This window comes from Nannospalax galili, unplaced genomic scaffold, assembly GCF_000622305.1.
Source record: "Nannospalax galili isolate Female #2095 unplaced genomic scaffold, S.galili_v1.0 scaffold196, whole genome shotgun sequence".
Classification (NCBI taxonomy): domain Eukaryota; kingdom Metazoa; phylum Chordata; class Mammalia; order Rodentia; family Spalacidae; genus Nannospalax; species Nannospalax galili.
Window position 1 is genome coordinate 274635 of NW_008337421.1, and position 11463 is coordinate 286097.

General features: G+C 39.5%; 1 pseudogene; it reads right to left on the reverse strand.

The window, feature by feature from the left end:
* Positions 1-142: 142 nt before the first annotated feature.
* LOC103733686 lies at positions 143-1107 on the reverse strand (annotated as a pseudogene).
* Between the last annotated feature and the right edge of the window lie 10356 nt (positions 1108-11463).

Here is an 11463-nt window from a genome sequence, read left to right on the forward strand (position 1 = left end):
TGATGAGGGATAAGTGCCACAAAGAGTGCATAATATATGACAGTATTCATGATTCATTATATCTCTGTGTTTATAGAAAATGTGAACAAGTGGTACTGGAATACATGTTTGTGCTCATCTTACAGGGAGAGAACATGCTTATCTACTGGAGAGAGTACCAATAGGAGTTACGAAGGAAGAAGGAGCACTTTTTAGATGAGGCTTCAGTAGGGACCTTCCAGTTTCTGTTGAAGCTGAGAATACTGGCCATCTCCTCATCAGTCAGCTGGAGGTCAAACACCCGAAAGTTCTCACGTATGCGTGAGGGTGTCACAGACTTGGGGATCACCGCCACTTTCCTCTGGATATGGAACCTAATCAGGACCTGGGCTGATGTTTTCTTGTTCTTTGCAGTAATTGCTTTAATCTTTGAATCCTCCAAGAGTGGAGGGTCATCTGGCTTCCCCCAAGGTCTCTCTGGAGAGCCCAGCAGGCTGTAGGCTATGGCAGTGATGTCCTTGGAGTGGCAGTACTAGATCACTTTGTCCTGGATGAGTATGGGTGGCACTCGACCTGATTGGTCACTGGTTTATGTTTCAGTCCAGGTTTGTTCAAGATCCTTTCAATCTGGAAGTTGTTGAAGTTGGAGACACCCAGAGCTTTCACTAATGCCTCATCCACCAGTTCTTCCCTGACCTCCCAGACATCCAAGTATGTTATTTTGCTGGTGAGAACATTGTCTTTATCATCTTTGGGGAATAACTCCTTCCATCTGGTCTGAAGTCTTTGTGGCCAGTGAATAAGATAGAGGTCCAGATAGCCTAGTTTCAGATCTGTGAGGGTGTTCTGGAAGGCTTCCTTCAGCAGTTTTCTCTCAAAGCAGGTGAACCATAGCATGTTCATAGTGAAGACGTCCTCCTGCTTCACAACCTTCTCTTTGATCATCTCTTGGATGGCTTCTCCCACCTCATTCTCATTATGATACATATATGCACAGTCAGAGTGACAATATCCAGCGTCAATGGCCACCTTCACTCCTTCCTTTACTTGGCCTGGGGAAGACCTCCACATGTCCAGGCCCACGATGGGCATCTTGGCTTTGGTATTGAGCTCCACAAAGGTGGCCATGGCTGCTGTAGCAGTGGTTCTGAGAGAGCAGATAGATGTCTGTGTCCTGGTTAAGGAGGCAGGAGGTTTTATCTGAGCTTGTATTTTTTAACTTGTGGAAGAAATAATGTATCTATATGAAGATTTAAAATGTCATATTATTTTTTCTGAGAGAGCAGATAGATGTCTGTGTCCTGGTTAAGGAGGCAGGAGGTTTTATCTGAGCTTGTATTTTTTAACTTGTGGAAGAAATAATGTATCTATATGAAGATTTAAAATGTTATATTATTTTTAAAGATTTTATTTTATTCCTGTATATGTGTATGGGAGGGGGACATGCATGTGAGTGCAGGGGCCTAAAATCCCCTGGATCTAGAGTTACGACATTGTGAGCCACCACATGTGGGTGCTAGAAGCCAACCTTGGACCCCATTCAAGAGCAGTCAGCACTAGTAAACACTGAGCCACATTTTCAGCCACAATTTTGTTATTTTAAATCTTATAGGGGATTTAGTTTGACATTTTTTTACAGAAAAATGTATCATAAATTTTATTCACTAGTACATTTCTATAACAATTTCTATCCTCTTTATTCTTTTTCATAACCCACTAAGTCTAATTAGTGTTGCCTGTGTGCACATGGGTGTGGCTCTGACCACTGGGACATGGGCAACCTCGCAGAAGACAGAGCCCTAAGAAAAAGTGACTCTCCGTACCCTAGTGGCCATCAACTGTATTGACTCCTAAGCTAAGGGTAGGACCTCAGGGGCCACTTCCTCATCAAAGTTGGAATTTTGACTGGCATGATCTTGTGCAAGTTTTGTGCCATTAACCAAAACTACTGTAAGTCCATGTATACAACAGCTATGTCATATCTATAAGATGGCATTTCCTAGCACTCTCCCAACCTCCAGCTCTTATGTTCTTTCCACCCCCTCTTCTATGATGTCCCATGAACTTCTAGCAGAGAAGGTTAATATAGATGCACCATCTATTATGACTGAGCACTCACAGTCCCATTGGTAGAACACATGTGATAAGGAAGAACAGGAAGGGAACACTGAGGATTGAAACCCCACTAATTTGTAAGCTAATTAAAATGTAATATTTTTTAAAGAAGTTTGCACAGAAGAAGCCTGAATGGGTGAGCAATGTTGCTTCAAAAGGTATAGGTTATTAAGTGAAAATCTCAGTGCCAGCTACACGTTACCTCCCTATGTTATGGTTGGGGAGGCCCCAGAGGCACCAAAACAACACAGTCTGTTGCACTTTCTCTTTATTGTCTGCCGAGACTGTCAGTTAAGACCCTATTTCTGAAGACACCACTCACTTTGGAGGCAGGACATAGAGGAATCAAACTCAAACCAAGAAAGTCTCTCCCAGTTGGTTAGCTTTCAAAGTGCTGGAAAGTGCTTTGAGGGCTGTTAGGAGAGAAAGGACATCAGTGGTCTGACCAGTACTACATCCCGTATGCTACAAGACTAACCTGCCATGTAAAATATGCCTACTGGATGAAAAAAAGGTGGCAAGACCATTGGATTCAAGGTCTGCTCCCCAGGAGGAAACTCATGCCTAGTGCTGTAAACTCAGTCAAAACTTCATGGCTGTGAAGGTTACAGATGGGAGAACTACTGTTGTTTTGCTTCATGGTCGTGTTGTCAAACTGCTTTCTAAATACTTCTGTTGCTCTCAGTCTTTGTCAGAGAAGCTTCTTGTGCGTTGGGCAGTGGTTACTACAGAGACTCACAACTGGTCAGTTAACCTATTTTTCAATTTCATTATTCACAGAGATGTTGTTTTGCCCTTTTGCAGAATTCTATTTGAGTAAAAAGAAGAATTTCAAAATCTTTTTCCCGACTGCCTTTTGTATTCGACTTCAAATATAAAAAATCTCTTACTCATAACTGGTCAAATGCTGAGAATATCTGTGTATGCTCAGCTATAGATGGGTCATCTTCATCAACATTTACCCACCCAAGGCTCAGTAAACATTGACAAAGGAGAATGGAAAGAATTTAGAAGGCAGAGATTAGGGAAGAGAGATGTGACATGCTGTCCTCGGATATGACATGGCTGATGCACACATCCACTCACAGCTGTAGTTGCTTGTACAAGACCTGCACAAGATTAAGGCAGTCAAAATGTCAGCATGAATGAGGGAAAGGATTCCAGAGTCCCCATACCTGGAACAGGAGCTGTGGTCAGTACACAATGCTGAAGTAGAGACTCACTTTTCTTTGTAGATTGGCCACTGGTAGATTTTCCGTGCTCCAGTGGATGGTCCTAAACCCATTCACACATGGTCAGTGCTAATTGGATTCATTGGACTATTTAATAATAATAATAATAATAATAATAATAATAATATTTAAAGGCATGAAGTCAGGAGTGAGATAGTTTCAATGGGTCCCAAAAGGAGTTGGAGGGGGTGATGGGAGATGGATAAGATAAAAAAATTATTTGGACACACAAAATTTTCAAAGAAAAAATAAAGTATTATTTTAAAAGGATCGTCTCTCTCAGGAAGATCAGAGTGAAGGATGCATTTTTAAAAGCAAAGATATCTGCCTGGATTTCTAAAGATTTACTTATTTTTGATGTGTATGTATGTTTGGCCTATATGTATTCTTGGTGCCCTTGGAGGGCAGAAGAGGGTATCACATCCCCTGGATCTCTGACCTCGAGTTACCTACAATTAAGAGTTGTGAAATGGGTGCTGGGACCAGACACATGGCAAGCCACAAGTGCCTTACCTTACTGCTGAGCCAGCTCTCCATCCCCAAGGCTGAAATTTGTTACACTTTTAGAAATCAAATACAATGCAGAATGGGTATCCTTATGTATATGCTTTGGTCACAGGATAAAGGAAGATGAGACACACAGATAAAAATGAAATATTGTCAAGAAATACAATTTAATGAAAAGGAAAACATGCAATTATCTTTCCAACATTCAGCTTGAGGGGATTTCTCAATTTATTTAAAGAAAAAATAGCAATATTGTTAAATTCAGAGGCTAATAATCAGAAGTTAATATATACTTTAGCCTTGTGTTTACTCATAACTAACAGCCAGAGATGTGTTTTGATTACAGGTGACTAGCACTCTATCATCTTTTATTGTGCTGGGCTCTGTTAGACCATTTCTATGCTGGTATAATACAATTTGAGCATCTTAGCCCCTACCTACTACAGTTCATCTTCATATACCTCCCCTCCTATTAGTCTCCTTTGTCCCCAGACAGCTTGGCTTTTACTGTCATGTCACCATACACCTATGATTTTATGTATCTGTAGAATGGAGGCCCATGAATGGAAGAAAATATGTAATATTTCTCTTTCTGAGATTGGCTTAAATTTCTAATGTGATTATCTCCAGCTGCATTCATTTTCCAAAAATTAAGTAACTTTATTCTCAATGACTGAAAAAATTCCATTGTGCATATATACCATATTTTCTTTGCCCATTCCTCTATTGGATATCTAGGTTATCTCCACAACTTACCTATAGTGAATAGAGCTTCAATTAACAATGATATATTTCTGTGATATATTGACTTGGAGTCTTTAGGGTAAATCCTGAGAAGTGGTACAACTGGGTCATATGACAGGTCTATTTTTAGTTGTTTTGTGTGTGTGTGTGACCTCCATATTGATTCCCATAGTGGTTGGAATAATTTTTAATACCAGCAGTGGTGTACAAAGATTCCCTTTGTTCACATCTTATCTAGCATTTCTTTTATTTGTTTTCTTGATGACAGCCATTCTGACTTCGATGAGATGGTTCTCAATGTAGATTTTGTTTGCACTTCTTAATACCTACTAAGGTATGTTTGTTGGACAGTGTGCTTCATTGTTTCAAAAGGTCTGTTCATTTCATCAGCCCACTTCATTAGATTGTATGGTTGTCTTAGTGTTTAGCTTCTTACGTTTGATATTGTATAAATAAATGTCAATCTTTTATCAGAAGCATAGCTAGCCAAAGTTTTCTCCCATTCTGCAGATAAGCTCTTCACCTTGGTGATGGCTATTTTTTTCTCTGTGGAAGATTATTGGTTTCATAAAATCCTTTTTGATAATTGTCGGAAATATTTCCTATGCGACTAGAGTCCTATTCAGTGTTTGCCTGGCCTATATCTTAGAGTGTTTTCTCTACTTTGCCTCCTTTAGTTTGAGGTCTTTTTTAAAGTTTTTGGTCCAACAGAAACTGATTTTTTATAAGGTAAGAGGCAGGTGCAGACTTGTTTCATTTTACGTGTAGGTAAGTAGTCAGTTTTTCCCAGAACCATTTGTTGAACTGGCAGCTTTTTCTCTAATAAGTACTTTTAGCATCTTTGGCAAAAAATGTGGTGTCTGTAGCTGTGTGGATTTATTTCTGGATACTCTACTCCATTCCACTTACCGGAAGTCTGTTTTGTGCCAATGGCATAAATTTTATCACTGTGTCTGAAGTACAATCTGAAATAAGATGCAGCTCTACTTCCAGCCATCTTCCTTTTGCTCTGAATTGCATTGACCTTTATACTTCCAAATGAATTTTTAGATTGTTTTCAATGTGAAGAATTCGTAGGTTGTTCTTGATAGTATAACCACTTTCTTTTTTAACATGCTTTATTTTGTTATAGAAATTCACTTTACATACCAAATAACACTGTAATAGAATAATTTGATGTAGTTTTAAGCCAGGCAAAGAGGGAAATCTCAAGTTACAAAGCCCATCTCTCAAAAAAAATTTTTTTTAAAACTCATTATTTCTTAGTGGGACATAAGAGATAAGTGTTTTGTGGAAATGTATTAAGAGATAAGTGTTTTGCACTAGTAGTCAATGAATTTAAAAAGAAAGCCCAATTCTCTCAATCACTGCCTCAAAGAAGTAACATATGTAGGACTATTTGGAATGAAAAAATGGTTCTTGTGACTTCAATTCACAGAAAGTTCAATTCACATGTCCACCAAGAAAAAAGAGAGAAAATATAACACAATTTAAACTATAAAACAATCTTTCTGTCCTCTTTCATTATCTGTGTGCTCTTTTGCCTACTTTGCATCCTCCTTAGTCACCCAGTATTATCCTCTCGATCTTTGTCCTTGTTTGCCTTCCATTGCTATGGCAAAACACTCTGATCAAAACCAACTTGGGGAGTAAAGGGTTTATTTGACTTACATGTCCCAGTCACAGTGTATCACTAAGGGAAGCCAAGGCAAGAACTCACTAAGAGCAGGAACCTGGAGGCCAGATGTGGTGGTTTGAATGAAAATGTCCCCCATCAGCTCCAAGTATTTGGACATTTTGTCCCCAGATGGCGGCACTGTTTGGGGAGGTCTTAGAAGGTGTGGCTATCCTGGAGGAAGCATGTCCCTGGGGGTGTACTGTGAGAATGCTTAAGCCTTGCTTGATCGCCAGTCACTCTCTTGCTTCCTGTGCCTGCGTGATGATGTGACAGCTTAGCTTCTACTGCTCCTTCTCCAGCCACCTCCAGCCTCCATGCCTCCCTGCCATGACAGACTGTAATTCCCCTGGAACCATAACCTTAAATAAACTCTTCCTTCTATAAATTGCTTGGGTCAGTGTTTCTAGCACAGTAATAGAAAAGTGACTAACAAAGAAATTGGTACCAGAGAGTGGGCTGTTGGCTGTGAAGAACCTGACCATGTGAGATTTTGAAGAAATGTGGAAGACTTTGGAAGGTTGGGCTAGAAAAGTGGTTGGCCGATGTAAGTGGGACTTAACAGCCCATTCTAGTAGACTCCTGGAAGAAAGTAGTGCTGAGAACAATGTAGTTCCAAAGGGAAATAAGGACTTAAACAGCAATTGGCAAAGAGTCTGGCTGGAGTCTGCCTACAGCCAAAAAGCTTGCTTGAGACTAAGTTGAAAAGCTGTGGACTCATTTCTCTGGTGAAAGAAATTTCAAGACAGCCTAATGTAGAAATGGTGCCATGGATACTAATAGTGAATGTTATACAGATTTGCAGAGAAAAAGAGCAAATGGGGCAGAAAGAAATACAGAATGTACAGGATGGATTGAAAAAGAGCACTAGGAAGATAAATGTTGGAGCCTTGGATGTGAGGGAGAGGATCCCACTGATAAGGAGATTAAAGTGACTAAGGTGGAGCCTAGAGATTGAAACTTAAAGAATGTAGAGAGTGCCTCCAGGGCAAGAGCATACCCAGTTAAGCCTCCAACTTGTGAAAGGAAAATGCTGCAGGGACCACTGAAGAGAAAAGCTTCTAAAATGGATAAAGCAGGCTGGGGTCCATCAAAAACGTGCAGTCAAACTTGGCAGTGTCGTTCACCTGGTGCTGGCTTTAGAGGCATGAAAGATGCAAGAGTGAAGGCTCATCAATTCTTCCTCCATGGTTTCAGAGCGCCTTGGAGGCCAGGCAGCGTGAAGCAGGTGTTCCCCTGCATAGAGAAAGCCCTGATAGTCCATTGTGTGAAGTTGTGTAGGTGAAGCCTGGTTGGCAACGGAGACCCCAAGAAAACATCTGTGATGCCAGAGCTGTAAGACATCTGCCAAGAAGACCTGCATACAGGGAGTGGTACCAGCACGAGAAATATATGTGTGTTGCATACAGCAAAGTTAGCCTGAGCCATCTAAGCCCTTTGAAAGTAAAGTCCCTGAAGTCGGATGTGGAACTACTGGATTTGCTGTTTGCCCTGCTGGTTTTTTATCTTGTTTTGGTCCAGTATTTCCTTACTATGCCTCCATTTCTCCCTTTTGGAATGGTAATACATATTTGGTTCCACTGTGTGTTGGGAGTATGTAATTTGTCTTTTGATTTTATAGTGGTTTACAGTTGAGATATTTACCTGAGTCTCAGAAGACTCTGTTTGGACTGTGGATTTCTGAATAGTATTGAGGCTGATAATGACTATGGGGACTTTTAAAGTTGGACTAAATGCATTTTGCATTTTATAAGGTCATGAGGTTATGGGGGCCAAGGGGTGGAATGTCGTGCTTTGAATAAAAATATCCTCCATAGGCTCCAAGTATTTGGACATTTTGTCCCCAGATGGTGGCACTGTTGGGGAGGTTTTAGAAGGTGTGGCTATCCTGGAGGGAGCATGTCACTGGGGGTGAGCTATGAGAATTCTTAAGCCTTGCTGGGACTCCAGTCACTCTCTTGCTTCCTGTGCCTATGTGATGATGTGAGAGCTTAGCTTCTGATGCTCCTGCTCCAATCACCTCCACCCACCATGCCTCCCTTCCATGATTGACTGCAATTCCCCTGGAACTCTAAGCTCAAATAAACTCTTCCTTCTATAAATTGCTTGGGTCAGTGTTTCTATCACAACAACAGAAAAACGACTAATATACTGGAGCTGAAGCAAAGACCACGGAGAACTGCTTATGGACTTGCTTCCTTTGGCCAGCACTCAGCCTGGTTTGTTACAGAACTTAGGACCGCCTTCCCATGGTGTCACCACCTACATTGGGCTGGGCCCTCCCACATCATTCAACAACTAGGAAAATGCCTCACAGATGTGCCCACAGGTCAACCTAATAGAGAACATTCCCGGTTGGGGTTCTCTTTTCCTAGGTGTGTCTAACACATCTAAATATGTTATGGTAGATTCGATAAGGTCTTCTATGAACAGAATAGTGTTCTCAGCAAATAGGGATAGTCTGAGATCTTCCTCTCCTGTTTCCATCCCTTTTATGTCTTTCTCTTATCTGCTATGACTAAGAATTCAAGAACTGCATTGAATAAAAGAGGAAAGAAGAAATCTTTGTCTCATTCATGATTTTAGTGGAACTACCTTTAATATAATTCTGGCTATAGGTTTGTTGTATTATTATTTTATTATTTTGAGGTATGCTCCATCTATTCTTAATGTCCCCAGGTCTCAGATCATGAAGTCATATTAAACCTTGTCAAATGCCTTTTCAGCACCAATTAAGATGATTACACAGTTTCCATACTTAAGTAAGTTTATATGGTGTGTTACATTTATGATTTATGTATATTGGACCAAACGCCAATCTCCAGCATAAAGTCCACTTAGGATTAACATCTTCTGGAAAACACAACTAGCCACTCTCTGAGGTCTGTCCTTAGCATGTGAAGAGAGCCTGTTCTTGGTACTGGATTAAGTGTTTAGTTGGAGTATTTCTCCTTTTCTAATGTAACTCCATTTAGGATACATATATATATATGCATAATTTCATATGATTTTCTCAAAAGACTTTAGTGTTAGTTATCACTTTTCATAATCCTCCCCTACACTGACCTCCCATTTTCTACCCCATTTAATCCTTTCTGTCCCATTATTCCTCTTTCCCCTTTATATGACTGTATTCTATCTCCCCTTAAAAGATCTTCCTTTCACCCATGGACCCTTATTAGTTTCCTAACTTCTATAACGAGTTTTCCAAATGAAACACACATATCTAAGTATTCAAAGATAACATCAACACATGTAAATATATATATATATATATATATATATATATATATATATATAGAGAGAGGATACTTGTTTGCATTTGACATTTCATTTTTCTTAAGACTGAGACAATAGTTCATTGTATAAATATATCACATTTATATTAATGACTCAGCAGTTGATGGACCCCAAAATTGTTTTCATTTCCTAATGATTGTGAATAGAACCACAATGAACAAGGCTGATCTCATGTCTCTGTCCTAGGATGTGGAGTCTTTTGGATATCAAGAGTAATATAGCTGGATCTTGTGGTGGATCGATTTCTAGATTTTGAGGAACCTCTGTATTGACTTCTACAGTGACTGTACCACTTTTCACTTTGACCAGAAACAAGTAAGTGTATCTCTTTCACCATATCCACACCAGTATTCTTTGTCATTTGGTTTTTGGATCTTACCTACTTAGAATAGGATAACATGAAATTTCAAAGTAGTTTAAATTTGCATTTACCTGATGGCAAAAGATGTTTCTAAGGTTTCTTAATCATTTATATGTCACTTTTTGAAAACTCTTTAGTTTCATGCCTAACTTTTTCTTTAATTGAGTTGATTGGAGAGCTGGCTCAGTGGTTAAAAGCACTGGCTGATCTTGTAGAGGACTCAGGTTCAGTACCCAGCACCCAAATTGTATCTGATAACTGTCTGTAACTCCAGCTCCAGGGGATGTGATGCTCCCTTCTGTCCTCTGAGAGCATTGCACAACATGGGTGCACTTATATACATGCAGGCAATGCATTCACACACATTAAAAAATAAATAACAAATAAAATATTTTTAATTGAGTTGGCGTTTACTTGATATTTGTTTTTCAATTTTTATTACAGTCTATATAATAATCCACTATCAGATGTATATCTGATAAAAACTCTTTTTCTGGCCCTGTATACAGCCTCTACAATCAACTCTTCCTTGGGCCTATACGTTACACTTTGTTTCCTACCTCCTCCTCTATCAGATTCGGAGTATTGGGTCTTATGTTGATATCCTTGATCCATTTGGAGGTGAATTTTGACCAGGGTGAGAGATATGGATCTACTTTCTTTCTTCTATGTGTAGATATCCAATCTGACCATTTGTTGAATGTTGTCTTTTCTCCAATGTGCATGTTTAGCCTCTTTCTGAAAAACTAGTTCGCAGTAAGTGGAAGGACTTAAATCTTGGTCCTCAATTCTATTCCATTGATTAACATAATTTTTATGCCAGTATCATGCTGTTTTTATTACTATAACCCTGTAGCATAATTTGAAATGTGGGATAAGGTTTCCACCCCCAAGTTTTATTACTGTTCAGAATTGCTTATAATATCTTCAGGTTTTTGTGTGTCCATATGAAATTTGATATTATTTTTCAATTTCTATGGAGTTGGAATTTTTTATAAATTTATTTTATGTTTATGAGTGTATTGCCTGCATGTATGTGAGTGCACCCATGTCATGCAATGCCGTGGACGTCAGAAGAGGGTCTCAGACTCCCCTGGAACTGAAGTTAAGGACAATTCAGAGCTGCCATGTGGGTGCTGGGAATCAAACCCAGGTCCTCTGCAAGAGCAGTCAGTGCTCTTAAGTCCTGAGCCATCTCTCCAGACCCGAGTTGGAATTTTAATAAGTATTGCATTGAATATGTGTATTGCTTTTGGTAGGAAGGCCATTGTCCCAATTTTGATCCCACAGATCCATGAGCCTGAGAGGTCTCTCACTCTTCCGGGATCTTCTTCAGTTTCTGTCTTCAGTGTCTTAAAGTTCTTTTATGCAAGCCAACACTTCCTTGGTTATATTTATTCCAAAGTAGGTTATATTTTTTGAGAGCATCATAAATGGAATCATTTCTCCAGTTTCTTTTTCAGTATGTTTGTTATTAGTAAGTAGGAAGGTTACTGATTTTTGTGTGTTAATTTTATATCCTGCTACTTCCTGAATGTGTTTATCAGTGC